Genomic DNA, 26,853 nt, shown 5'->3' on the forward strand with positions numbered 1-26,853 from the left:
GTGTCTCGGGGTCACGTGGGGAAGAGGGTTGGAGTCACATAGGGCGGTACTATCTATCCGAACTAGATTAAAAGCATTCGTTAGCGCGTTACACCGTTTTCTGTCGAATCACCCACATTTTTACGTTCGCAATTTTGTTAAGACACGCTAAAATGCAAAATAAACACAAATTAAATAATCGACTGGTGGAATTTTCAAAATTTTAAATGAAACGATTTATGTGTGCAATCATTGATTAAAAATATAATTGTTAATATTCCAAATTTTTGAACCAAAAAATGATATGACACGCGCTAATTATATAAGGCGATTTTTTCTGTCTTGAAATTTTGAGTTTATATTACGGTATAATTCAACATGAATAAACGCTTTATTTGATCAAAGCGAGTTTAAGTGTACTTAATTATATTATTTTATGTAAATTGTATCATTTTCTATTTACAAGCAAACTGCGCGCTGATTATTTATCGGTTTTGAAACATCCGTCTTATTGTTAGATTGAAGTTGAAATATTTAATGTTACAAATTAAATTGACAAGCAGTTTAACATTATTTAAAAGTGCTCATTAGCACTTTTAAAACAATGTGAAGAATTTATGTTATATTTATTTATTTGTAATTTAGTTTAAAATCACAAATACGTAATGTTGTATGATATACACATTTTATGTATTTTTTTTTCGTGTATACATTTGTTTTGCAATTTGTCGCTTTTGACTAATGTATTGTCGGAATAAAGCTACAGCATCAGCTATCGCGAGCGTTGTTTAAGAACCGTGCGCCTTGATGTGAAGTAAATTGTGAGCTAAGAACGCAAGGATTAGTTAGCGGTGAAATCCGTATTCGACGGCGAGCACAACGGTCCCGCTTTTCAAATCTCCTTTCTCGCTACGCCAGGATTCACACTACCCAGCGGGGTTCGAAAGCTCCGCTTTAGCTAGAACCTCGTCGTTCCTTTGGCACTGACAATTGGATTCCTCGCGCTACTCCCGTCGAGTTACAGATTTTTCCTTTCCACGAGAATTTTCTTATAGACGCCTTTGAGACGAGAGATATCCCACCGCGTCGTCTCTATCGTCTTCGACGCGGCTTGGCGTTTCTAAGTACCGTCCGCGAAAGGAAGAATCGTTATGGCGGGTTCTGAGCCTTTCCGAATCCGGTGCACTCTTTCAAATCAGCTTTACTTTGATTCACGCCTAGATAAAAGCACCCAATGAGATCGAGCTCTCCGTGAAAACTCGCACATGGAAGGCATCATTAATCGATATCGATATCTTCACGGTTTAGCAGATAGCTTCGTAAACGGCAAATTATCACTGTCATAATATTTCACAATATAATTTTAGCAAACAACTGTTTTATAACGATATTTATAACAATTATTTATGACAGCTTATAATACCACTTTATTATATGTATGTATTAAACTTACGGATTTGCTTTACCTCTGGAGAAAAAAAAACAGTTCTCTCTACTTTCAAGTAATTTTAAACAAAGTCCTCAAGATATAATGGCTCCTCCACCTCGAAAAGCTTCTTTTCCTATATATTTTCTTGCAATCGAAGTAGTTTCGTGCCGGAGAGTGAGCCTTGATTTTTAACTGCCTTCGTGATCGAGACCATTAACAGCTAAGAAAGGTGAGTCAGAAAAGGGGCTCTAGAGAAAGAAGGGGAAAAGTCGAATCTGCGCGTTTCCTAGTGATTTTTCATGTTGTCCGATTATGGTAGATAGGTAGGTGGATAAATGTGTATGTACGACGATTTAAAGATTTAAGCTAAAATTGTTACAGAACATTTTTTGTTGTAACTTTTATAATAGCATGACATACATTCAAATAAATACCAGCATCATGCAAATATATTATTGAGACTATCGTCAGTTATTTCCGTTGATTTTCAATCGAATAAAAATAGCAAATCACTGCGGTTGCGCGCAAGAAAGTCGATTTTTGTTAAAGCTCGATATTGATTATGGCATTACATTACGTTTATCGTATTTTATTTCGTTGCGGAGGCGAGGAAAAGAGGAAGTCCTGTCCGTTGTGAATCAATTCCATTTATAAATAGCTGTATTACCGTACGAATAATAATTAAAATCATATTGTTATCCATTTCATGTCCGCACGTGCATTGTTTAATTTAAATAAAATAATATTGAAATATATTAACTAATTTTTTACATTAACTGTAGTTGGAAGTACTTTAGTTATATATAAGGCTATTTTAAAACCAGAGAAAGGTCGAATAATTTTATCTTTGCGACAAAACCGCGATACTTTCATATCCGATTAAAAGGGAAAGGCTGGAGAGTATCCATTCGATAAATTCGCGCTTTAGCGTATTGGTTTTACACGAAACGATTTTGCACTGCTCGCGGAAAGTGGCAATAACTCCTCCCTATTTACCAACGTTTTAATAGCAGACTAATTATCAAACACTGATCAATACGTGAGCATTAAATTGTGAAAAACAGTTTTCACGATTCGTTAAACCACCATTGGCAAATACTTTATAGCCCTTTTGTTTCGCAATCACAGTTAACCAATTTTTTCCGATTACACATATATAGAAAATACTTGTTATTTATTTTTAGTTTTTCGTGAATTATTAAAATTTTCTCGTTAATTTTTAAAGTTTTTATAATTTTATTTTTAGTTTTTTTTAGGTAAAACATTTCCTATTAAAAAAAATTTTATACGATGTATACTGATGTAACGATATCTCTAAAAAAATTTATTTATAGAATTTCTAAAGAGTTATGACAACAAATATGGATTTTATTAAGATAAATGCGACGTAATAATACCTGCTTTCTCTTGAGATACAGAAATCTCTCAGGCTCGATTATCGAGCCTTGCAAGAGCGAATAGTACAACAGGACTGAATCGTACACTAAGAGCGCAGATTTCTCTCACGAGAAGATATAAGACGAAAGTCGAGGTATTTCCGGGAGTAATTTTCCGCTGGGTGCCTTCGGAAAATGTTTATTCATAAGTCAGCGGAATGTGCATGGTGTACGATTGTTCCGCAAGCTTCTCCACCATCCTCCCAGAACCGTCTGCATTCTGGTTTTTTCCTTGTTCCCTTTTTGCGAGAAGCCGAGACGTCTCGACATTAATACGGTGTTAATGGGGAAAAGATTCGAGGAAGAAGCATCGTTGACGTCCGCTTTGCGTTGAGCGGACGAGTACAAACAAGCGCAAAAAGGATGGGAGCATTTAGAAAAACCTTCAGAGAATTTCAAGTAATGAGACAACATTAGCGTCTCGGGGGAGAAGAAAGAGACAAACGGGGGAGTTATACATGAAAAGTCCATGTGTTCACTGTGCAATGAGTTTTGCCATAAATTATATTAAAGCCTCTTGGGCAGCACTATTATCGGCTATTCTACCTAATACCATTGCAGGTTGAACGAAATCACGTATTCCTCATAATCCGTCGAGTTCGTCTGTATTTTCGAAATGCGTTAACTCGGATTTTAAATCGATGAACGCCGTTAAGCGGATCAGGATGTTGCATCCGTTTCGGGGATAAACAAACGGAAATGTATTTTAAGTACTACCTTGATCGAAATAAAAACCACTCAAGCATACTTGATTATGAATTGTGGACGTTGCGAATATCGATCTACCGAAATAATTCTCTGGAGAAAGAAACAAATATGAAATAATAAGATATGATGAAATGCACGCGAGTCAACAGCCATTTTTCAATTTATTGTTTTATCGTGCCATAATTCAGCGAATTTCTTCGCAAGAAAGTATATCGATAAATAATTAAATACCCATAAAAATACAGATATAAAATGATCTTTAATGCAATTTTTAATACAAATTTGAATAAACGTGTTTCGTTAAAGTTTTAGAGAAGTTGCAGCACTCAACTATTTTATATTCCTGACCATTTCCATTAGGGATTAATAATTTCAACTTTAACTCAATTACGTATTGAATTCGCTAAAAACTTAATCACGAACACGAGTTCTCTCGTCGACAATTTTTACTTTCTAACCCCCTGCCCCGAAGTTACCCTCTCCTCCGTTTCCGCGCACGTTCGTCTTCTTGCTTTGAATTAAGACCATCGCCGCGCTCGACCGCCATACTTTCCGGTTACTCTTATTCCGGTTGTTATCTTTTGTTCAGAGCGAGAGAAGAACGAAGAGGCAAGATTTTAGGATGGACAGAAAGAGCCGGAACAGGTAGCGGGAGGGATTTATCATTGGCGAACGGTATTAAATTAAGTTATGCCCATCTTGGAATTTTTTATTATCACCGAGAACGACGAGCGCATTTCCTCCGTCTACGGTGCGAGACGAGTTTTTATTTCTTCCACCTGCCTCTCTTCTCTCACTTCGCACATCGGCCAGTGCGCGAACGATCTCGCGCTTTTCGCGCATATTTCTGCATTAAGCTTTCGACACTCACTTTACCGTCGTCTGACTTTATTTACAATTTTAAATAACGTTCGATTTATGAGTAAAGTTCCCGTATAAGCAAAGAAAATGTGAATCGCCGCCATTGCAATGCATAATAAATATTTTCCACACGACATTTATCGGATATTCCGAGGCTGCAAATTCGAATTACGCGATTAATATATAATTGTTTGGCGTTTGCAGTAGCTCTAATGACACCAGCACTAATGGTCGAGTCGACTAAACCACAACAACGATTATTACATATGTTGTCGTAGATTGTATTGTCATGCGATTCGACTACTGTAATATTTCTATTATAAGCTGTCGAACGTTACAAAATTACTTTAGATATTGGAAATTAATGACGAACAATTCCAAGATTTATTTAATTTTATTTAGAGATATTTAAATTTTACATATTTCTAAAACGCAAACATAACATTTACAAAACGACTGATCTCGTTTGTATATAAAGAGTTTATGATACAAAAATTTTTATTTTTAATAGAAAAATTATTCCTGAATATCGATGCTCATGTTAGTCCGAGATTTTGCGAAATTAAATTTTTATTCACGCGCGCGCATACGGGGGCCAAAAGATCAAAAAATTTGAAACTGTATATATAAAAGAATTATGTGATGACCCGACACATTTGCAAATGAGCATCCATTGTAGAGGTGAATCAGGATGACGTGATCGAAGGGGAACAGGAACGATAAAAAGGAGTACCATTAAAGGTACGGCTGACTGTAAAAGGAGAACGTGAAATATAGGCATGAAGGGGAGGTAAATTACTTCCGCGGCGATATCGTAAACATTGACCAATTACCACGAATAATTAATTGCTGCTATCCTATTTCGTCGCTCGATACGAAAATTTCGACCAATTTTCCAAGTATACTTACATCGAGATCTTTTAGTAAATGGGACGGTACAATGAGTTCCTCATAATAAAATTAATCGTTACAATTTTTGGCTTAATAATAATTATTAAAATAATATCTATATTATTTTTGTGAATTGTAGTAATTTTAAAGCATTCGTCAATTTTACTTTTGTGAAACTAATACCTATATTCCATTACCTATATACTATTCGATTTCAGAGACATTCTAAATTATTTTTTTTTTAAATAATTTTTTAAGAGAGATGTTTACTAAATGTTCGATATCAATGCGGTATTAACAAGGAAAAAAATGGTACTTTTATTTTAAATATATACTTAGCTTTCGCGCTCACGTTCACTTTTATGTCTATGAAATTGCGTGACAATCTTTACGTGATATTTTAGTCTGATCGGGAATTCGATTTGTTGCGTTCGAAGAAACATGTGAATGGACGTGAAGATACACTCACGGTATATGTACATGTAGACGCGTCACGGCACTTACCTGTTGAAAAAACGATCGGTCCCATCGAGTCCGACTCCCACGTAGACTCCCAGGGGTCTCTTGAGTTCCGCGACTGGACGACGAAGAGTCCAAGTGTCGGTGCGAAAGAAAGAAGGGAAAGATCCGAACTATTTCTCGAAGCAAGAAGGCGCAAGTGTGGCAGATCATGGTCATCGTCCTGCATCGATAATTCCTCCTTCGTCGTGTCCTTTCCCTCTATTCCTTTTTTCATCTTTCTCACCCCTTTCCTTTCTCTTGTCAGTTCTCTCTATATCTTCGATCTATCCCTTCTGCTTTGTCTTATCTTTTCTTTGCGCGAGAGATGTCCCTTTGGGTACGTTCAGCTGTACCCTCGTGGATTGCCACGAACACAGTCGTCCCTGGGAGTACCACGCGGACAAACATCAAGCCAGAAACTGCGATACGTTGGTCGGAGTACGGCAGCTCACCCCGAACATCCCCTTACGCGGGAGACGCATGCGTCGCTTTTAAACCAACGCCGAAACCAACCCCCTACCTAACTCCAGTTCTCCAGTTCTCCGAATCACTCCCGCGTCTCTCTCTCTCTCTCTCTCTCTCTCTCTCTCTCTCTCTCTCTCTCGCTCGCGTAACAGTGCTATTAACGATCCGTGTTGATTTACGATCAATTTTGAAAAGCACAGTGCTGTCGCCGACGATATACGCACTTCAGCAGAAGATTATTCTTGTTATCATCTCTTTAATGAGAAGATTAGTAAATGGAATAAAGCACTTTTGAAGAGGCGAAGGATATCGAAAAGTATTGAAGATGGCATGCTGTTACATCCTGATGATTTTGGAATACGTAAATTAGCTCGTAACTTATAACTTTAGTGCAGTGAGGAGAAGAAAAACAAGAGAAAGAAGAATCAGAAGCATCTCGCGATCGTCATAAAATCTGGTCTGGCGCGAATTCGTACATGTACATACGGCGATCTCGAGAGGGGCGACGCGCCTGCGTCAGAAATGTCGGTGGTGCACGAGCAGGGTAGGGGGTATCGTCGGGGGGCATGGGGGTGAGTCAGTCAGGCCGCAGCGCGCGTTCAGAAAACTACCCTTAACGCGGGATCTCGTACGCTCGCCGGAGTAATTTATAATTGAGTCGCGAGTACGCGATAGGAATCCGAGGCTCACATTCGCTCGAGTTCTTCCCCGGATACCCGAAAACATAAAACTCTACGAAGACGAACCTTCCTGAAGAAGACTGATTCGGTTTTTGCACGAGAAACGCACACTATACACGACGTTATTTAAAGTTACACGCCGTGTAGAGAGACAGACGCAGATGCGTACAGCCGAAAGGTTTATTGCTGTTAAAAATTCACGCATCCCGAAAAGCTAAAAAGCAGGAATGGAAAGGACGATCAGGAACGCGAAATTCGAGAAATTGGATTATTAAGCTTTATTGATGTCAAACAACATTGAAGACGAAAAGTGTGCAGAGATATACAAATGCAGCGGAAAATATCGTGGAAAATATACTCACAGCGATCGGATGGTGAGAATGTAACGTCGCGTGTGGCGAGGAAGGTAGCACGAAACAAGATTCGAAGGAGCCCCCAGTCGCGAGTGCAACGAACCGGGCTCTATAAAATTGCCATATAAATATCATCACGCGAGCTACTTAATCCTAGCCCTTCGCGTTTCATTTCTTTTTCGCAACATTTCTCTGTTCGGCTCTCTGCTGGATTTCCGTTCAATTGCTAAACAGGACGGATCGTTCGCCTCGTCATTGTTCCATAGGAAAGGTCCGTGTCGCAACACATCTCATCCAAAAACCAGTTATTCTACTTTCGTATTTTCGACATCAGTGGAGTATTTTATTAACGAGGAATCGAAAGAAAAAAAAAGGGAAACGCAAAGATCAGGAGCACCGAGTGGAAAATGAAAAAACTATCCGCTCGGTGGAAATTGCGGGAAAGTAGAGAAGGACAATTACACCTAGTTATCCGGAGAATGTAACGCGAGCTGGAACCGTGGCCAGCGCCAGGTCCAGGGTCAACGTCTCGCGCGGCAAAGCTCGGCGGAAGCTTTGTCGTGAGGGCTCTCGGCTTGGAGCGTGGGACGCGCGAAAAATATGGGATGGTCGTGGAATCACAGGAAGAAAGAGTCAAGATAATCGCAACGAGATAGGACCCACAGTCAAGAATGTGGGATTTCTGAAAGTCAACATAGGAAGAACGGCAGAGGAGAGTCGGATAAGGCGGCAGATAATAGTTCGCACCATCGAAGTACGAATCTCTGAACTACGGAACGCCGTGTGTAGCTTATTAGTGGCTGTCGTTATCGACGTTGAGAGTGGGAAGAATAATGTGAATCCGAGCTGACTCGGCGGAATAGAAAAACAAGGAAGTATTTGGTGAACGAGGAGTTGGAAGGAAAATAAAAGGAAAATATTGTCTACCTCTCGGGAGAAATACGTAGTGACGTCCGTCTTCGGAGACCGGTCCAGAAGTGACACCCTTCCAAATTGATCCTTCCATTAAATCAGCAAGAGCAAACACGAGCAGGCGCGGCGACGGTGAAAGAATGTAAATAGTTCTCATATGCGAATCGCTGCGACAAAGTGGCACAACGATCGCGGCCATTATTGCGATGTCACCGACCAGCTCAGAGGAAAACGCGCGCTTCTTTCTTCTTTAACGTCGACCGCCCACACCGATCGCTTTTCATATATTCGCAGAATATTTTATGGTACGCGCGAGAGAGACGGATAAAGAGAGAGAGAGAGAGAGAGAGAGAGAGAGAGAGAGAGAGAGAGAGAGAGAGAGAGAAAGTGTTAAATGGCGTGTGTCGATACTTTTTCTCAATGGTCGCTGAATAGGCACTCTCGCGTCCTTCCGTTATTTTGTACAGTTACACCATAAACGCATCAGAAACGACAAGTATTTTTTTACGCGTAGCTCAAACTCCGTTACGCTTCCTTCCTTACTGAAAAATTGTTTCGCTAGTGCGCGCTAATCTCAGCGCCGCCAATCATTCGCGTTGTACTGCTCGAGAATTCAACGTGTCCAATTTTTTCCTTCCCCGGCAAGAATCTTCTCCTTGCGGCGCCTGTGATTGTGCGACGAGGGAGAGGAATATCCTACGGCATCACATCTGCGACTACGTCTTCGTCAGGAAGACGTGTTTCGTCGTCCTGCTTCTATTTTATGCCTCTTCCCCTCACAGTGATGAAGGTGGTATGTTTATGACGAAGGTGGTTTATCTTTTCATAGGTGGCACGCTGCGACGGTGGTGTTAAGTGTGCAGTGATCACGGGTGATCGAGGAGAGGCGGGAAAGAAGGTGGTCAATATGACTCCTATCTTCCTCGTCGTGTTGCTGGCAATTGACCCGATTATCGCGCAGAATACCGGTGAGTAAAACAAGATCATCGACAAAATGCTAGTGTTAAAGTAAGACTCTTACGTCCGATCGCGGCACGGACAGTTCCTCTCCGCGATGGACACTTCGTGCACGGAGGACAATGACCGCGCGGAAAGCCACAGGGGTGTGTATGTGTGGTGCACTTCTCCTAGGACTCTCGAAATCTACGAGAGCCGAACGAACGCGCCACTTTTCCACGCGCGTATCTCGCGTTCGATCGCGCGTATAAAAGAGAGTCGAGTCGCATGCGTCGCGAAACTAGATCGAAAGCACCGATACGCTCGAGCGTACGCCACGTTATTTAAACGAGACGAGATAATCCCTTCGCACGAACGAATGTCCTGGATCTTCGTAATTTATTACGGTTTACTTATTAGCTACGATGCCACGCTGTCGGCTGCCTCGCTTTCGATCGATGACGCGTGCAAAAAATTTTTATCGTACATCGCTTATAAAAATTAAATATTATAGTTTTTTTTGTGGCTACTCTCGCGACGATAGACGGACACATTTCTGCAAAATGACTCGAGATCTCTTTATACGCGCAATCGCCTCGCGAACTTAGCCGTGATCATAGTAATTTCATTGCAAACATGCGCAAGTGCAAAGACTCTTCGCGTTGTACGTTCGTGTGCGAAAAAGAATAGGAGAAAAGAACTAAATAAAAGCGTACGTAACGTTCTCTTCGAAATGTAATACCCGCGCTCCAAGGACACTCGCGAAGGCGGGAAAAAAGAATGGACTACTGAAACGCGGGTGTCGAATGCATGAAGAGAACGATGAAAGAAAACGCCGTCGACGTAATTGCCGCTCCCTAAAGTCGAGCTTAAAAAAGAGCTCGGCTGTGACTCGTCTCGAAGAGGCGGGTAATAACACGTGCCTCGAGCAGGGAGCGGCTCTTGGCGGCTAAATGACGAACGCACGCATCGCGTTGAATTGCGTGCGTGTTGTACTACGAACACGTGTCAGCGTCGCCCCGGCGAGGCCGACACCTCGCTCGCGATTAAAATATGCGAACGGCTCGTCGAAAGTCCAACACTCGCGTTATCGAGCACTCGCGATCTCTCGTCGAGAAAATACAGATCGCTCGCGTGTTCGCGTGCGATTTGCTTGGACTTTTATGAAAGTGACCAAGTTGCCGAGTACCAAGCTCGATCTAGAAGACGCCACTGGAGTCTACACGGACTCCATATGGACTCTAAGACCGTTTTACGTAAAACTTGACGGACGGGGTGACGCCTCGCGAGCCCGTCACGCGGATTAAAAAAGTCTCATAACTGCACGAACACCATGATCATTTCTTGTCGTTAATGTTAATAAACGTCTATTTAGGATCGTATGATCGGTGAGTAATGCTAGCTGTGCGATCATTACGCGGTAATCTGTCGCCGCAGTCGGTAATCCGGCGAGCTTTACGCTGACTCCGTAATGACGATGATACATCCCTCGCATTTCAGTCAATTAATTACGTCGCGACGTAATCCTAATTCGGCTGTCGGAAAGCTCTCGCCGGATTTGAATGCTTTGCGAGTTTCAGCGATGGGAAACGATAATGTCATATCAGCGCGATGTATAAAACGCAGCCATTATTGCCGAGTCAATGTGGCAACAGTAAGTAGGTAACTGAAAGATCAGTTTACACGTTTCCTAGAAATAAAACGTAAATTTGACTGTGATCTAATTAACGATCACGGGGAGTCGACTCGAAATATCGGTTCTCTTTCAGAAAAATGAATAAGCGTCACTAGTAACGTAGCGGAACTAGTGTTCCATTAGTAACGAGTGACGAGTTAACCGGAATCAACGGATCAGCGCAGAACGAATCATTTTCCCCAATGGAGATGCCGATTTGAATTCAATAGCTCTGTTTTCCGCGATTCTACTGGACAGCCGCCGATCACATTCAAGTAACACGTAGAGGAAATCCGTGGGCACTTTTTGTCTTTTTATCCCTCTTGTTTTTTAATCCATGTAACTGCCGGTTGTTCATCTCCTGTCGGTTGGTTTCGGAGTATAAAAAATTTGCACTCTGCGTCGGCGACAACGAAAGGAAAGTGACAAAAAAGAGTCGAGGAAGTTTAGCGTAAAGAAGAAAAGATGAAAGACAGGGACGATCGAAGGGGGGAGGACGACTCGCGATAGCAATGGGATGAGTGAATCCATAGTTAATGCAGATACGTCCCGTCCGTCTCGTCTAACTCGAGGAAAAGGAAACAGTCCGGGTCGACTGCGAAGATTTCCTCGGAGGCTCGCCTGTCCATGTGGTGACATCTTCGTGGGGTGAGGAGAAAGGAAGCGTCTTCCTCGCGTCTACCTCACGAGCTAAGAGGACACGAGCGTAACTCTCTTTCAAAATTGCGTTTCTTTTTTCATTTATTTACTCTTTCTCCATCCCTCGTGCGGAGGATCGTTCGCGTTTCCCTATATTTCAAGCTAAAGAGAGTTTTCATGTATACGAGTCCAGTGTTACACAGGAATTACACCGACTTTACTGAACGTAAATGCGAAAAATGCCGTTCGGTTAACGACGGGATCTGCTCGGTAATTCGCGATGACGTAGCCAGCGAATATTTCCAAATCACACGTCACTTCCGGTTCAGCGTAGCGCGCTTCATGTAGCGTATACGCCAGTACCTTTTGTAATGTACACACACGCGTATATATATTGCAGCATCTACAGTTGCATTAACACAGTCTACTCTTTCGTCTTTCTCTTCTGATTCTCCTTTCTCCTTTGTTCTCTCGGTCGCGCGGTATGTCAACGTCCCGCTTTTCTACGTCACGCCGCAAAATGGATTCTCCACGGCTCGACCTCAGCACGACACAACCAAAAGCGAGCGAGGCAAACGGTAAATAGATTTTTCGACGCCATAAAGAGAACATCGAACCGGTGGCTGCCTCGGGAACATCCAGAAAATAGTCCCACGCATTTTCAAACGAACTCACTTATACAGCAATCGTATTTCGAGAAAGCCTGTCTCGATATCAAATTTGAGATTGAAATTTCCTCGTCTCTAGAAGCATATTTTTAGGGTTCATCTTTCGATCTTCGATCATAATTCACTTAAAAATTATTGCAATTTCGGTATTTCAGTCTTGACAAAAACAAAATTGGTGAAATATCAACTGCAAACGTTACTAACTGTAGCTAAAACGAGATATGGGAAATCTATATAAGAGAACATTTGAAAATCTCTCTGTAAAACGGATTACAAGCTGTCGCACATTTAACTTGGTGTAGTAAAGAAAAATTTATGTCGCGAACGCAATCATTTATTTTGTTTACCATACGTACATAGAGAAAATCTACGGCTAAATATCTCGTTTCTTCTAACCGAACGCGATAGAAACGGCCTGGCTACCGTCGTTGTTTCCCGAAAAATAACCTCGCCGCGTTTTATGATACATTATGCACGCTGAACGACGGCGCTTAGTATAGGTACACCTACATCCCTTACGTCTCCACCCCGTTTCAACCCCCTGCGAATGTCGGTTGCCGTGATCATATTTCATCGGCATGTCAAGCGAAGAAAAACTCGTTCCTACCGTAATCATATCTCTCGACGAATCTGGTTAGACCTACCGTCATAATACACCGCCATTACGATTGAGATAACCGGAGGAATCGTGCGTCCGGAATGCCAACGCAAGATATTAGACGGCGACTTTCGAAAGTATTCCGATGTAGAGGAAGAAATTTTTCAAACGTCATGGCATTCAATAAAACGGGGGAGGAGATTCATAGCGCGCAAGGGAGCAAAAAAATCGTATCACTTTACACAAACGGGATGTATAGAGGAGTTCAACGGATTTCTGCAGTTAGACGAATAACGTGCATCAGCTTGCTCCCTCGTGAGATCATTGCCCTTCTCTTTTTTTCGTCGTTTTACATCGGGCAAAATAACCGCCGCATTTTTGGGCTTGGCGAGGCCGCACGTTATTTATCGTCCGGCCAGACGTGATAATTTACATTCTCGCAATCCCCTACCCAGAGTTTCAGTTCTGACCTGTCGCCGGTACCGCGCAACCTGTCGCCGTTTTTATCAATAATTGACAGAGTAGATGCCGGAACTTTTCAAAAGGGTCCAGTATAATAGCGGCCAAAGAACCGTACGAACAAAACATGGCCAAAAAATCGAGTACGATGTAATGACAAGTGACAACCGCTTGCGCGTGCTATTACACCGGTGCCATTTCGTTCTGTTGCTTTGCCATTTTTGTACTCGCCGTTTCATGCCTCTCTTCTCTTTGTACATATGGAATAAATGCGTTCCTAGGGAAGCAGTACACCCCGCGCCGGTTATCGCCGCCCTTATCCGACGCTTTCCACACCACCGAGTTCGCAACGCAACGGGCAATTTGGGAAACCGAAATCGACCGATCTCCGACGTGCTTTTTTACGGCGTTTTCTCGGCTGTTGATTTTTTCCCGCTATAGTACCGTCTGCTCTTTGCGACTGACGATGAGACTATTCAACGGAAAGAGATTCGCTTTCAGAGAAACACACAGGGCGTTTTCCAACAAAGATACAGTAAAGCACAGTGAATCATACATTCTTGTCATTTGCCAATATTGAACAAGGATGAAGTGATTCACTGCGTTACACTGTGTGTTTTGCTACACAGAAAATCTTATTTAGTCGAATTAATTAATTTCTTATTTGAATATGGACAAACAAATCTGTGATTGACGCAATAAAATAATTTAGTTCACAAATGTTTGGTTATTGTAACATTTTTACTTGTTTTTGATAACACACATGTAAAATATTACAATAATCAAATTTTTTGCTTCAACTAAATTATTTTACTATTAATCAAGAATTTGTTTACTCATGTCTAAACAAGAAATTAGTTGATTCAATAAAATGGGATTCTTAGTGTGGAAAACACCCATAGCTATCTCGAAGAGATACGCTCTCAAAGGGTGCAATGGTATCTCGATATGTACTTAATTAGTCGCGGCGCAAGCACGAAAGAAGGCGAAAAAAGTATGTCGCTTACGTGTGACCAGTCTACCTGAAGAGAATCGCATGACGTCGGCTTGGAAACGAGGCCTGTCTGGGTTACTTCGATCGCATACGTATAACACTTGCGTGCTCGCGTGCTGCACCTTACGTATTCACGTACCTGCGGCCACAACGCAAGTGCAAGTACGCCGAAGTAGCTCGCAGAATGGGCTAGATAATAAAGTAAAAAAGTTTACTCTGGTTATTTCATGGGAACTCTCAAAGCTGGAGCTCTTTCAAGCGATCGTCATTCGAAAGGAGCGCGAACGTTGTCAACCCCTTTATCTCGCAGTCTTCCCTTTTCGCATCGTGTTGCATCTTTCGCTTTTTCCTCCATGTTCGATATAGCTTGTTCTGTCATAGCGCCCCAGCCCCGCGGGCTTTTACGGTATCGAACGAATCGTCGGGGATAAACCTCTCGTGGGAGACCCACACCTCCCCAAAGCCGCAAGGCATCGTACAGAGGTGTCGTTGCTTAGCCGCAACATTCTCGGGTTTACACCCTCGGTGTGAACTTACTTGTGGATCTAGGATTAGCCGCCGCGGCCGACGGAGCTTCATTTGAGAGCTAAATAGGATTCTGTCATTTCGATACAGCGAATTCATGCGATCGGAACACTTTTTTACGATGTTCGGTGAGACCCGTGGTTGTGCGTGTTTGATTTTTACTTTTACGAAGCAAACTCGACCCATGAAAGAACCGCTCGCTTTTACGACGCGTAAATAAGAATCGATCGTCGTCTTTTTTTTTTTTTTACTAGTCTTACAATTAGCAATGTAAAGGTTATTAACGAAAATTGAAGTAACAAAATTGTACTTTTAAAAAAACTTAATTAAGAAGAACTTAATTAAATATACATTTTAATAAGAAATATTAATATTAAATACATGTTCTATGCAGCTTTTTGACAGTAGTTGACCTCAAAGCCTTGAAATTTACTCCCTTTACTAGCAAATGCTATTTGTGCTACACAGCACGATAATACGGCTGACGTCGAATAATGTAGCGGACAACGATGCCCGCCATCGCATTCAGCGTTAATTAATCGAGCAAACTTTTCGCTCGCGTTGATGCATCGACTGTAGCCGCGTTTAATGCCGCGCATTGAAATACAGATGATAATTACCCGCGTGTAATGCGAAAAAATCGCTCGTGTTAATTGCTAGACCGAGAGTTGCGACATCCTCGCTCAGCTGCGGCGAGGAGTTTCTCATTTCGTTGCAGAAAGCAGAGACAAACCGCTGTCTCGGATTAGGGGTGACGTTGGAGAGAGCACTGCCGCAAAAGTTAGTTAATGTAATTAACCATTCTGTGTGAATCAAGCCACGAGCCTTTAGCTCCAAGACCTTTTAGCTGCTTGTGCGAGTTCAAGGCTGCTTTTTAAATCACCAAGCTTGCATCGTCTTTTTTTATTCTGTTATTAATACAAAACCACTATGTACGCGGAGAAATTTCCTAGCATATATCATATCGTGGAAAAATATTTCTTTAATATCTCTTCGTTTTGATTTATTTAGAGTTTTCTAAAATTTTAGTACATATGAATAGTCGAAATATACGTTTTGATATTTTTGGCAGAGATCGCAAGATTGCATTTTCAACGAACGCGCGTACATATCGTCGAATATAGAATACAGAATATGCAGCGAATCTGATACACAGAAAAGCAATAAAATAGGAAAAACCTATTAATAGTAGTTACGTTACTTACACTGCAAGAGAAAATTAAACAATTTTTATTTTAGTACCGAAAATTTTGTCATAATATTGTATTGTAATAGTAATGATTACTATTAATGTAATAATATTTTTATTTCTTGATTCACATAAATGTATTTCTCGAAAATATTTCTTAATATGCAGGAACAGCTAAATCAAATATTCGAATATTTTATTCACTTGCTATTCTATGCCCTACATAATATAATCTTTTTAAAAATACTAACGTCTCTTACTTACTGAAAAGAAGCGAATAAATTCCTGTGAAAATAAAAAAGTTACAAAAAAAGTTGTAAAAATGTTTTATCAATAATGATCGCAATTATTAAAAAGTCGAAAAAATAAAAATCTTATCTCTTACACAGAAAATATAAAATTAATCCAAGAAATAGAAACGCTTAATAATAACTGCTCGGTACTTCAAGTGTTAAAGCATCGCACAGCTTCTCGAAAGTCGAAGAATATCCGTGAATAGAGAAACTTGGTGCTAAAAGTCCGCTTTTCATAAAATTCATGAAGCACACCTTTCACGCTTTTGTATAAGGCATGCGTTACACGCGGTTAACATGGACGTCGGCCAAATTTACGGACAGAATGCGAATTCGAATTGCAGGGAACGCGGGTAAACGCTCGCGTCTCCATCCGTGCGTTTCACGTCGGATCACCGGAACGTTGCAAAATACGGGCATCACCGCGGTAACGATCGTGAAAACATTTACGGGCGCAGGCATCGCGCCGGGGCTGCTTCGCGAACTACACTGTCCGTATTTCTACGAATTGTACGAGATTGGTTTGCAGCGAGGCGCCTAATCAAAGGATAATAACATTCGCGGAACGAATGCATAATTTACTTACGTAGAGGACTCGCGCGCGCGTTGGACGGAAAACACGCGCAGTCTCTCGCTTCCAAAATTACGGCTAATCTGCGCGCACGAATCACCGAACAATTCCTATCTTGACGTTTTGATTTATTAAACGCTCTATGCGATTATTCATTCCGTTCGTAACTTCACTTTGTCGTCGTTACAACGCCGTTTTCGCACTACGGAAGGAGAGGTAAAAGAGAAAAAGAGCGAGTCAAATATCAAAGATACGATATATTTATACAGCTCGCGTAAAATACAAAATATGAACAAAATGTAATCTCGCCATTTTTATATGCGAATGCGAATCTATTATTTCCGCGTTTTTCTCCACGTTTTTATCATTAAACCGCGTATCCACGAAAGCTATGTGACTTTCGGCTTCACTAACTGCATTTCCTAGTACATTATCGGACAGATTTATATCGCTGCCGGAAACGAATGGCCCCCAAAGCGCGCGGAACATTCGTGAAATTTCGAATATTAAATTTATGATGGATCGCTGCCTTCCGCGAGGTTCCGCCATTTTTCGAGGGTAAGCTCGAGGAAAATGTTATCGTCGTGAAAGGAGGCGATGAATGCGAAGGAATAAAAATTCGAAAAATCACATCAAACACCATACGCTTTGTACCATACGGATGTAAAGAACGAAGATACCCACACAGAATCATTGACTATACTTTTATCACACTGAGAAAATTTTCTGATTGATAATGAACGAACCAGAAGATTCTGATCTTATCAATCAGAATTTTAAATTATAATTTTAAACAAAAGAATTCTAATTAATGCATCCAGACTTTTTTTTACTGCTGTCATTGATAGCATGAATTTAAACATACACTGGAAAAAAGTCTTGTTACACACACACATTAATTGGAATTTTCATAGATTCAAGATACCAGAAAGGCATGAATCAGTTATAGTTGAATCTATCAAACATTCTAGTCGAGATAAGCAGAAAATTAATTGCAATAATCAATTTTGATTTATATGATCAGAATTCGCATTTTTTAAAATTTTTTTCTTTCGTTATACGTAATGTAGAGCTCGTTTTGTACCATTATGCAATCATCGGTAATAGGCGTAGGCAATTCTCTAAAATTCCACACGAGATCATCTTTGACAAGCGCATCACACGATTGCTTGATTGGATCGGCGTTGCAGCAGGATGAAAAAGGGTCATTCATAAACAATATCAAACGATGGATATCGCGTGGGCTGGCGGGCGTGAAACATTTTTAGCAAAAGCCCTTGTGTGAAGTTATTTCCCTATTCACGTGCTATGCAGCAACCGGCCGAGCTTGCAACGAACGTACGCCCGACAGCTCGCTAATGCGAAGCCGATGTAGCCATTTGAAAAACGAAACCCCGTGCAGCAAGCCTATGCTGATGTGTCATAGGGTGAAAAAAGAGCGTCCGTTAAGTTCCTATTAACGCGGTTAACTCGCCGAAGTTGCAAACTCTATACCGCTGCATCGCATACTTTTTAAATTTAGCCATTAACTGCACGTACGATTACGCTACATTACTTATCGATTACTTACTACAAAAAGTTTATATATATATATTATATATATATATATATATATATATAGAGAGAGAGAGAGAGAGAAAGAGAAAAAAACATCATTGACATGGCACCTTTAATCGAGTTATAATAACATCCGTAGTTATAAAACTGGCCAATCACGGTCATTCCTTTCTTTGCAAGATTAAATACGATTAAGGGTGCAGTGTAAACGTAGTTATTTGTTAACTTATGTTGGGACAAGTTCTCTTTCAAGCGGTAAAACCATAATACAAAATAATGCTTTATTATAGGTATATTAATAGTACAATGCATATTTAAAAAAAAAACATTATAAAACAACAAATACAATTAGCGATAATTTTTTTCCTGACCATTCATAGCCTACAGGGAGAGAGAGGGAGGGAGGGAGAGACATGCGCACACCACCAAGCTGTATACATCGCGAGCATGAGAACGTCGACGTTCCACATAGTGGTACCATAATTTGCAATAACCGCCGTAATAACCGTACCTCCTTACCGGCCGGAATAATATCGTAGTAATTTCCTTAGTAAAAATGCCACCGCTTGCTTCGCCAACCCTCTTGTCGTTCTAACGCGATCGCTTGTCGCGTTATACTGTCTACCTTTTCCGTACGCGTACGATTCTTGAATCGCTACGAGAAAAAAAGAAGAAACGTAAGCGTCGCGATCATTAACGGAAAAAGAGGAATCGATCGCTTCGGTTGGCCCAAGTATAACGACGACCACTCTATTTACCGCACGCGTACTCGCTGACTCTTGAAACTTGGGTAATTAACCGAAAGAGTTGCGGTTCGTTGAGCGTCAATAGTACGAAATGTCGGCGATCGGAATCCCTCTTGCATCGAGCAAAGCACGGACAGCCGATCGCGATACTCCACATGACGGTCGGATAACAAACTCGCGAATAAATGTATTTGGGAATCGACCTGATTGCATTCTTATCGGGAATCGGTTTACCTCGCCGTACTCGAATCGGTGGCATCGGATAACGTCATCGGTATCTCGCTTCCCGCGAAAATACGGGAATAAAGTTTCCCAATATAAGTACAGATAACCAGTAGCGGAATGTGAAGCGCGATCGACATTCCGGAAGAAGGACGCGGGCTTCCAGAGCTTTTGCGATCCGCCGGCATCGATTTACACACGCGCGCGCGTAGATGCGAGGATATGCGGGCGGTGCAACGCGTGCACGAGATGGTCTTTGAAAAATTGACGTGGTTACAAGTAGGGTTTCCACTTGCGTTTGCATAAAACGAAAGTCCTGATCAAATCTTTCGCCGCGGCTCCTGTATCATCGTCCGATCTATCTTGTCTTCTCATTTCCTACATTCCTTTTAGTTCGTTATCTATTCGAGACATCTTTCCCGTCAATAGCGACGCACTTGGCCGTGCCTGTTTCGCGTTCCGCACTTTCAATTTTGCGTCAACTATATTTTTCACTCTGCTCTTTTCCTCTCTCTCTCTCTCTCTCTCTCTCTCTCTCTCTCTCTCTCTCTCTCTCTCTCTCTCTCTCTCTCTCATCTCGAATGTGGATTACATTCTCCGACGAGTAAACTTTGAATGCCTGTACAACGCATGTAACTCTATATCGTGCGTCGCAATGTCGGATCACCTCCGCAAATACTTCTTTTCCCGTCGTGACACGAGGTTCTTCGTGCCAACTTATATGGCAAGCAATATGTGGACGGAATAGATCCACGATTCGTTGCAATGGCGCATGAAATAGCGTACCGTGCTATTTGAAACTTTATCCGCAGTATCCTTACATCATGCACTTTGGAATGCTTTTCTGTGTCTCATAGTGTTCGATGAGTCTCTCAATCAACTTTTTCAATCTTCTAACAGCAATATTTATATTAAAAGAAAGATAAAATATTAGCGACGTAATAATTCCACATACAATTATTATTGCTTCACTAAATTATTGCGTACTGTCTTCTATGAATATGTTATTTTTGTTTAAAATAACATTGAATATAGAAATATGTTAGAAAATTATTCTCTGTAATTTCCAGAGATTTTTTAAGTGTTTAAAATTTCTCAGTGGTTCGCCTGGCCTTTGATCATCACACTTTATTCCTTCTTATTAGATTCCTGTATATGAATTGCCAAAGGGCATCTAGGTGCAATAAGAACAAGTGTCTGTGAGTACGGCACGGTACACCTGTATTAAAATTATAGTTTACGCTTTAATGTATTTGAAGAATGAACACGCGGGAATTGTTTGTACGCGATGCAGAAGAACATATTTTGCCTCTATATTATTCCTGGTTGTGTAATATAGCAAATATCTTAAGCTTTTTGCCGTGAGTTATTTAAAAACATGAAAAAAGCACGGAAAACTACTGCCAATTGAAGAGAAAAGAATGTGTTGTGAAAAGTCGGAGTGGAAACAATGCACTGTGCATGCCTTTAATAAACTCACGTTTTATAAGTACAATTATAAAAGTACAATATAAAAATATCTATATTGAGTATCTTATTGAACGTGGGTGTGTTTATGTGTATATAATAATGTAATATTTGCAAAGCTAGGACTCTAATATATGTGTATATATATATATATATATATGTGTATTTTAGTCCTAGCTTTGCAAATATTGTATCATTATTCCCACACTCGTTCTCTGATAAATCCTGCATGTTCTGTAAATATTCTCACGAGCAACGTGGAAAATTATACCGTAATGAGCAACGCGATACAGTAAATTTCGTAACAGGGAAATAATAATAGACTGAAAAAAAAAGAAAAGAATTAAACGAACGTGCACGGCGGTTTCAATTCTGTAGGGTTTTTGTCACACGTAAAGTTTAATAAACTTTCGTTCGAAAAATGCGTTTTGGGTACAATCTGTTTTACTCATACAAAAATTAATTCGTATCTTCTCTTCGCTTTCGGACGTGCCCAGCATAACACGAGGATTCTCCGAGGATTTGTATCGAGGTCCTAAATAGACCAAAGTTTATCGCAGCCGCATGCTCGTTCCGTGGAAAGTACCAGAGTCGCAAAGCTTAAAAGCGTACCCACCGAGAGTGATCATTCAAAGAGAGCTTCGGTTATCCGCGCTTCACGGCCCGCCGCTCACACGCGCTCACCTTACGCGCGCACCTAGATACTATTTTTACGTCGACGCCCTTTTAAAGAGTTTCGCAATCGTATTTCCTGCTGCGATCTTTCTCTGAAAAGCACCGCCGGGAGACCACGGCATCGTTATCGTTACACGCGCGCTTGCATTTGCGAGATGCGCATCCCGTGTCCGGCGGTGACATTTCTTCTATGCTGACTTGTACGGGTCAACGCCGCCGCGCAATGAGATGCTTCCCTCTGCTACTGGCAGTTATATTTAATCGGAGATAGGTGGGATATATGTCAGTGGAAGCTGGACTTATTCTAAGCCACCGGCTTTGTCATATTTTCTCGCGGTGAATCTCTCTATTCTCACAATCGTATTCGAGAGGAATATTCTGAAATACCAGTGGATCTCTTCGAGTTCACGTTGTCACGCGACTTCCACGAAGGGAGCTTATTGTATTCTGGAATTCTTCGACAACTCGCCCATAAAATTCCGGCTTATCCGCGCGGAATCCGCGGCAAAAGAAAATTTACCCCGAGGAAAGTTACACCCCGATTTTCGCCTCTGGCTTTCGCGCGCGGCTGACCCTTTCGGTCCGTTTCCGCTGTCGTGACTTTCACCTCTGCTTTTCGATACTTCCCTTTCCCGTCCCCGTCCGATGGACCGACCCTCCCTTACCCGTATCTTAACAACCGATCTACATTGTCTCAAGTCCGTTCCGCCCATTTCTACCATTCTTTTCTACCGAGGAAGTTTATCGCGAGCTTTAACAACGCGTTATTTTTTTCTTTTGCTGGATGAGCCCGGGGTCGAAAGCGCGCCGCTATTTTCACCATTCCGACGATAAAAGAACTCGGCCAGAGAGTGCTACACCTATCTCCTTGATATCTACTGTTGTCATTAATTAGGTCCGTTTTCATTTACTCGACTTGAGCACTTCGTGACCGCAAACAAATAGAAACTGAACATTCACTTAATAGCTTTTTTCTTTCTTTTTATACCTACACCTCGATGGAATGTTTATTCAAAGGTTAGATGTTAGATTTTTTTTAATTATTTTGAAAAGTAACTGAATTAAGAACTTAAATTATTATTAAAAGAGAAATTATAAATTAAGAAACTAAATTTTATTAAGGAAGGATTAGTCGTAAAAAGTAAATCTACCATTTCTGCTTATCTATTTCACATACAATTTGCATATTATAATAAAATGAAACATCTCTCGAAAATCTTTCGTTCCAAGAATCACAAGATTCTTTCCACGGTACTTTGTCGTCGCTCGCTCCGGCTGGCTCATCTCGTACGTGTCTTTCCCCTCTTTTCCGAATCTTCCACGCTTCCAGTCTCAGCTGCTGGAAGTTTCACAGGCTCGAAACTCGGCGAATTAAGTGCTAACTTAACTCGCCCGCGCGAAACTTGATTCAACGTTTCCGTGTGCGAAACGAAGACTACGGGCGCGCCGACGACGACGAGTCACGTACTGGAACTAATTGCAGTTTTGTAGGGAACCGTGAGATTTCGTCGCACCTCGCGGAATAAAGCTAGAAATTAATTCTCTGAGAATCGCGAAAGTAAACAGAGGCGCGCGCGCGCAAGATAAACAAGCCAGCGACTTCGCTGATCGTTAACACGTAACGTATCTTGACACGTGGCTATACCGATAACGATATGGAAAATGAGACGTTATCTTCTCGAGAGATAGGGGGCCGTCTGTTCTCGCGCTTCAAAATTGTCTCGAGCGGTCGAAGGTTAAACACGATCTAGGGAAGACCCTCGAACGAGATACACTCGAGGGTCAGACTTCGTCTTCCAGCACTCGACTTTTCGAGCGTTATCCGAGACCAAATTAAACAGTTAAGAGCTCTCGCTCTCCGTTTTCGTAACTAAATTGCCACGAAATCAATCCCCCTCGCTCGTGCGCTCGCGTCGTCTCTCACGCGCTTCAAGTGGAAGGCGTTTACTCAGAGATTTCGCTCCCCGGGGCGTCTTTGGAGTACCCTATGAAAACGTATCCCTTTCGTGCGTTTACTTCCTTCCTTCCGTTCTGAACGCGAATGCGATGATACCATGTAAGTGTAGATGAGAGGCATCGCCATGCTTACTGCACGGCACGATCCTTTCATCGGGAGGCGCATAATCATAATGCTATACCTAAATAATGTTGGGTTCCGTTTAAGGTAGTAAATTGCGGTTCCTGTTTCCTTACGTGCCGTCCGTGTGTAGACCGGCATTACCGCAAGCACAAGGACGTATGTGGGGTGTGTGGTTGACCCGAGTATAACGCGCAAAGGCCCGTTACCGAAAGGGTGGAGGGGAGTCTTTGAGCTACCGCGAAGCTACCGACGACGAGGAGGTGGAGATGGCGACGAAGCAGTGGCACGGAATAAGGCACTTTCTGGACTAGTACGGACAGTTATAATGTATACTACTCGCACCGCTGTCTCCTACGTAGTTGCGTATTACTCATACCTCTCACAAATGCGCTCATAAGCTAATCTCTCCGACTGTATTAAACTGTCGCACGCTCGCAGAATCAGATCTGCAGTGAAAATAATCAGACACGATGCAGTTGACAGTTCTAATGGCTTTATTCCTAAACGGTGCACTGCACTGCTTCCGCTAGGTTTTTTTCTTATCCTCCGTCTTTAATATTATTAACTAAAACAAGAAGCTACGCATTTTATAATACAATGTATTTTTCTTTTCTTCTTTTTATTTTAGAAATAGCATGGGATATATGTATGGTATAATCACGCCATTCAATATAACTGTCGTTTTTCTTGTATTGAATGAAAAACCATACGTGCGCATGATGCATAAAATAAGACGTCAAGCATCATCTAGACATTTATCAATTGGTTTTCGTTATCCTCCGCGGCACGAGCGATGCTGTTTTATTCAATAAAGAGAAAGAGAAATAGCAAACGCTCTCGAACGTGGCACTAGAGTACGATGTATACATAGTATATCGATCAATTTCATTGCAAAAGCAGGAGTCCTGCGCGCGCGGTTTGTATTCGTGATACGCTCAACCGAAGTCCGTTGATCCAATTAAATCCAACGTCACCCTTACGATCGCGTTTCCCGCCTCCGTTTCTTTCTCTCGTAAGCTTCGCTTTCAACGATTCATGTTAAATCTATAACGATCGAAGTCCATCGTCTTACCAGAGACGCAGAGTAAAGTACGGAAACGGCCACCAAGAACTTGTGTCGTTTTACCGAAGGATGATGTAATCTTCTTCCGTTTAATTGGTGAAACGTGACGGCAGATAATGACGGTGATTCGATCGATGACAAAGACGAAGCGTGAGAGTAGTGCCCTATTCTTCTCTCGGGACATTATCGAGATATTTTTTTCAATTACAGCGGAAAGAGAAAGCTACAACTGCTCACTGCTAATTCTACTTTCATCGATAATTACTTTTTTAGCAAAAACATATCATAATAATCTATAATAATAATAATCTAGACTGCGAAAATGAACAAAATTTAATTATTTCGGTATGATCTGTAAAAACCAATCATTAAAAGTAACTTTCAGTCATTTCGTTTCTAGAAGAAATTTATTAGTCCGGTAATTTTAGTATTTAAAACAATTAGTTTCACACGATGACAACTTAATATAACATATCCAATCCAACGTTGATTCTCACATTTTTATAAAAATCAAATATTGCGATAAATTTTTTTTTAATACGCTAGAAAATACATCGGTAAGCAAATGTATATATCTTTATTTATAAAAACATTACAATAAAGATAGGAATTTGGAATATCATTTTTTTCAAAAATTGTGTTAGCTAGAAGAACTAAAATAAAATGTACCATAGTTCAAAAGGTATGCGATAAACTGATGTACATGGTATACTGAGTATGATCTTTCGATTGCTATTATTTAAAATTTATTTGCTCATTAACTTTATCTTTTATGCCAAAGGAAAAGAATGTTCTTACATATTTAAATCTACCAACTAGATTAACCAATTTTTTAAATTATAAAAGTACCAACCTTGGAAAGAAAAAAGTATATTATTCCGAAAAAGCATTTAAAGACTAGATATAAATAATTAGTTAGAAAAAGAAGGAAAAAATATGAAAACTTTAATTTAAGACTTGAAGAATTTATTCATAGATTCGGTGCATAGTTCATGTCGGTATACGCATTGGGTCTTTTTTCGTACTTTGTATCTCTCGCGCGTTGCTTGTACCTTCGTAGCGTGACAAACGGCCACTTCCGGTCCCCTCGCCCTTCTTCTTCTTTCTCTTTCGCCACCAATCTTGCGGCGGCGGGATTCTTTTGACGTGGGTCGCGAGGATATTCTGGAGCGCAGATTAAAATATAGATTTTATTGTTTTCCGGGCGTGTCGCGCGCGCTCGGAAAACGATTTATATGACCGTTACTCATACCGGGCTCGTTCCCCTCTCTGAATCACATATGTATAATAATTCATCCACGATGCGCGTTTTATGAGATCTTCTATTAGATGCGCCACGCCGTCCCGGCCTGGAGCCGGTAACAAATTCGACGGTCGGACTGCCGATTCGTCTATGCGACATCGAACCAGAGCGTGAAATCCGGACGATAATGATGACAGGCTGCAGTGTCATAAATCGACTTGGAAATATACGCCAGCGAAGCATGAAATTTTTGAAGAATATTATCCTCACCTCTTTTATATGATTTCTAATATATTGGTATATATCAATGGTAAATAATCTTGTAATGATTATGTGACCTATTTAATCCTCTTATTTTTCAGTGTGCAATGTAAATATAAAAGATTGAAATTATATTTTTATATTAACTGCAGACAGGTGAAGTCATTGCACGAGTTGATTACTTTACAGTTGTGTATAGTTAACCTCGTGAATTATTCCTGCGTCTTTATATACATACTTATTGATTTTTTCTTTTTTTACATTTTCCTTTTCACTGCAGTCTGATCACTTTTATTATCGATCCGTTTATGTGTTCAGAACGATAGACGACGTCTTGACAAACTATACACTTTGCGGTATAAAAGATTGACGAGATATCGGTACGTGTAACCGAGTCCGATAGCCAATTCAATTAATCGAACCCATTTAGACTGTAGACACGGTCTTGGCGATCGATAGATGCTACCGCGTTTGAGTATCGGTAATGGCGTCGAAAGCATCTGACGTTAAGTTCTGCACCTGCCAAGCAGGGTGAGCCTAATTAACAAGTACTGCGAGAAGTGGGTTGTCCGGGCACATAATACAAGCCCGAACTTACTCTCGATCTTTCATCGAACAGCCGGGCTCGCTCGCTTCGATCTGACATACTCATGGCTTTATATGCTTATTGGCTTTACTCCTTGGAGATTCGCCGGCTGGGTCGATTCTGATAAAACGGAATCGCTAACTGGCGGTAATGGCAAGGTCGTCGCCGACTTTTCTGCTATCCGCGTGCAC

The sequence above is a fragment of the Cyphomyrmex costatus genome, unplaced genomic scaffold (assembly GCF_001594065.2).
Source record: "Cyphomyrmex costatus isolate MS0001 unplaced genomic scaffold, Ccosl1.0 scaffold498, whole genome shotgun sequence".
NCBI classification, from domain to species: domain Eukaryota; kingdom Metazoa; phylum Arthropoda; class Insecta; order Hymenoptera; family Formicidae; genus Cyphomyrmex; species Cyphomyrmex costatus.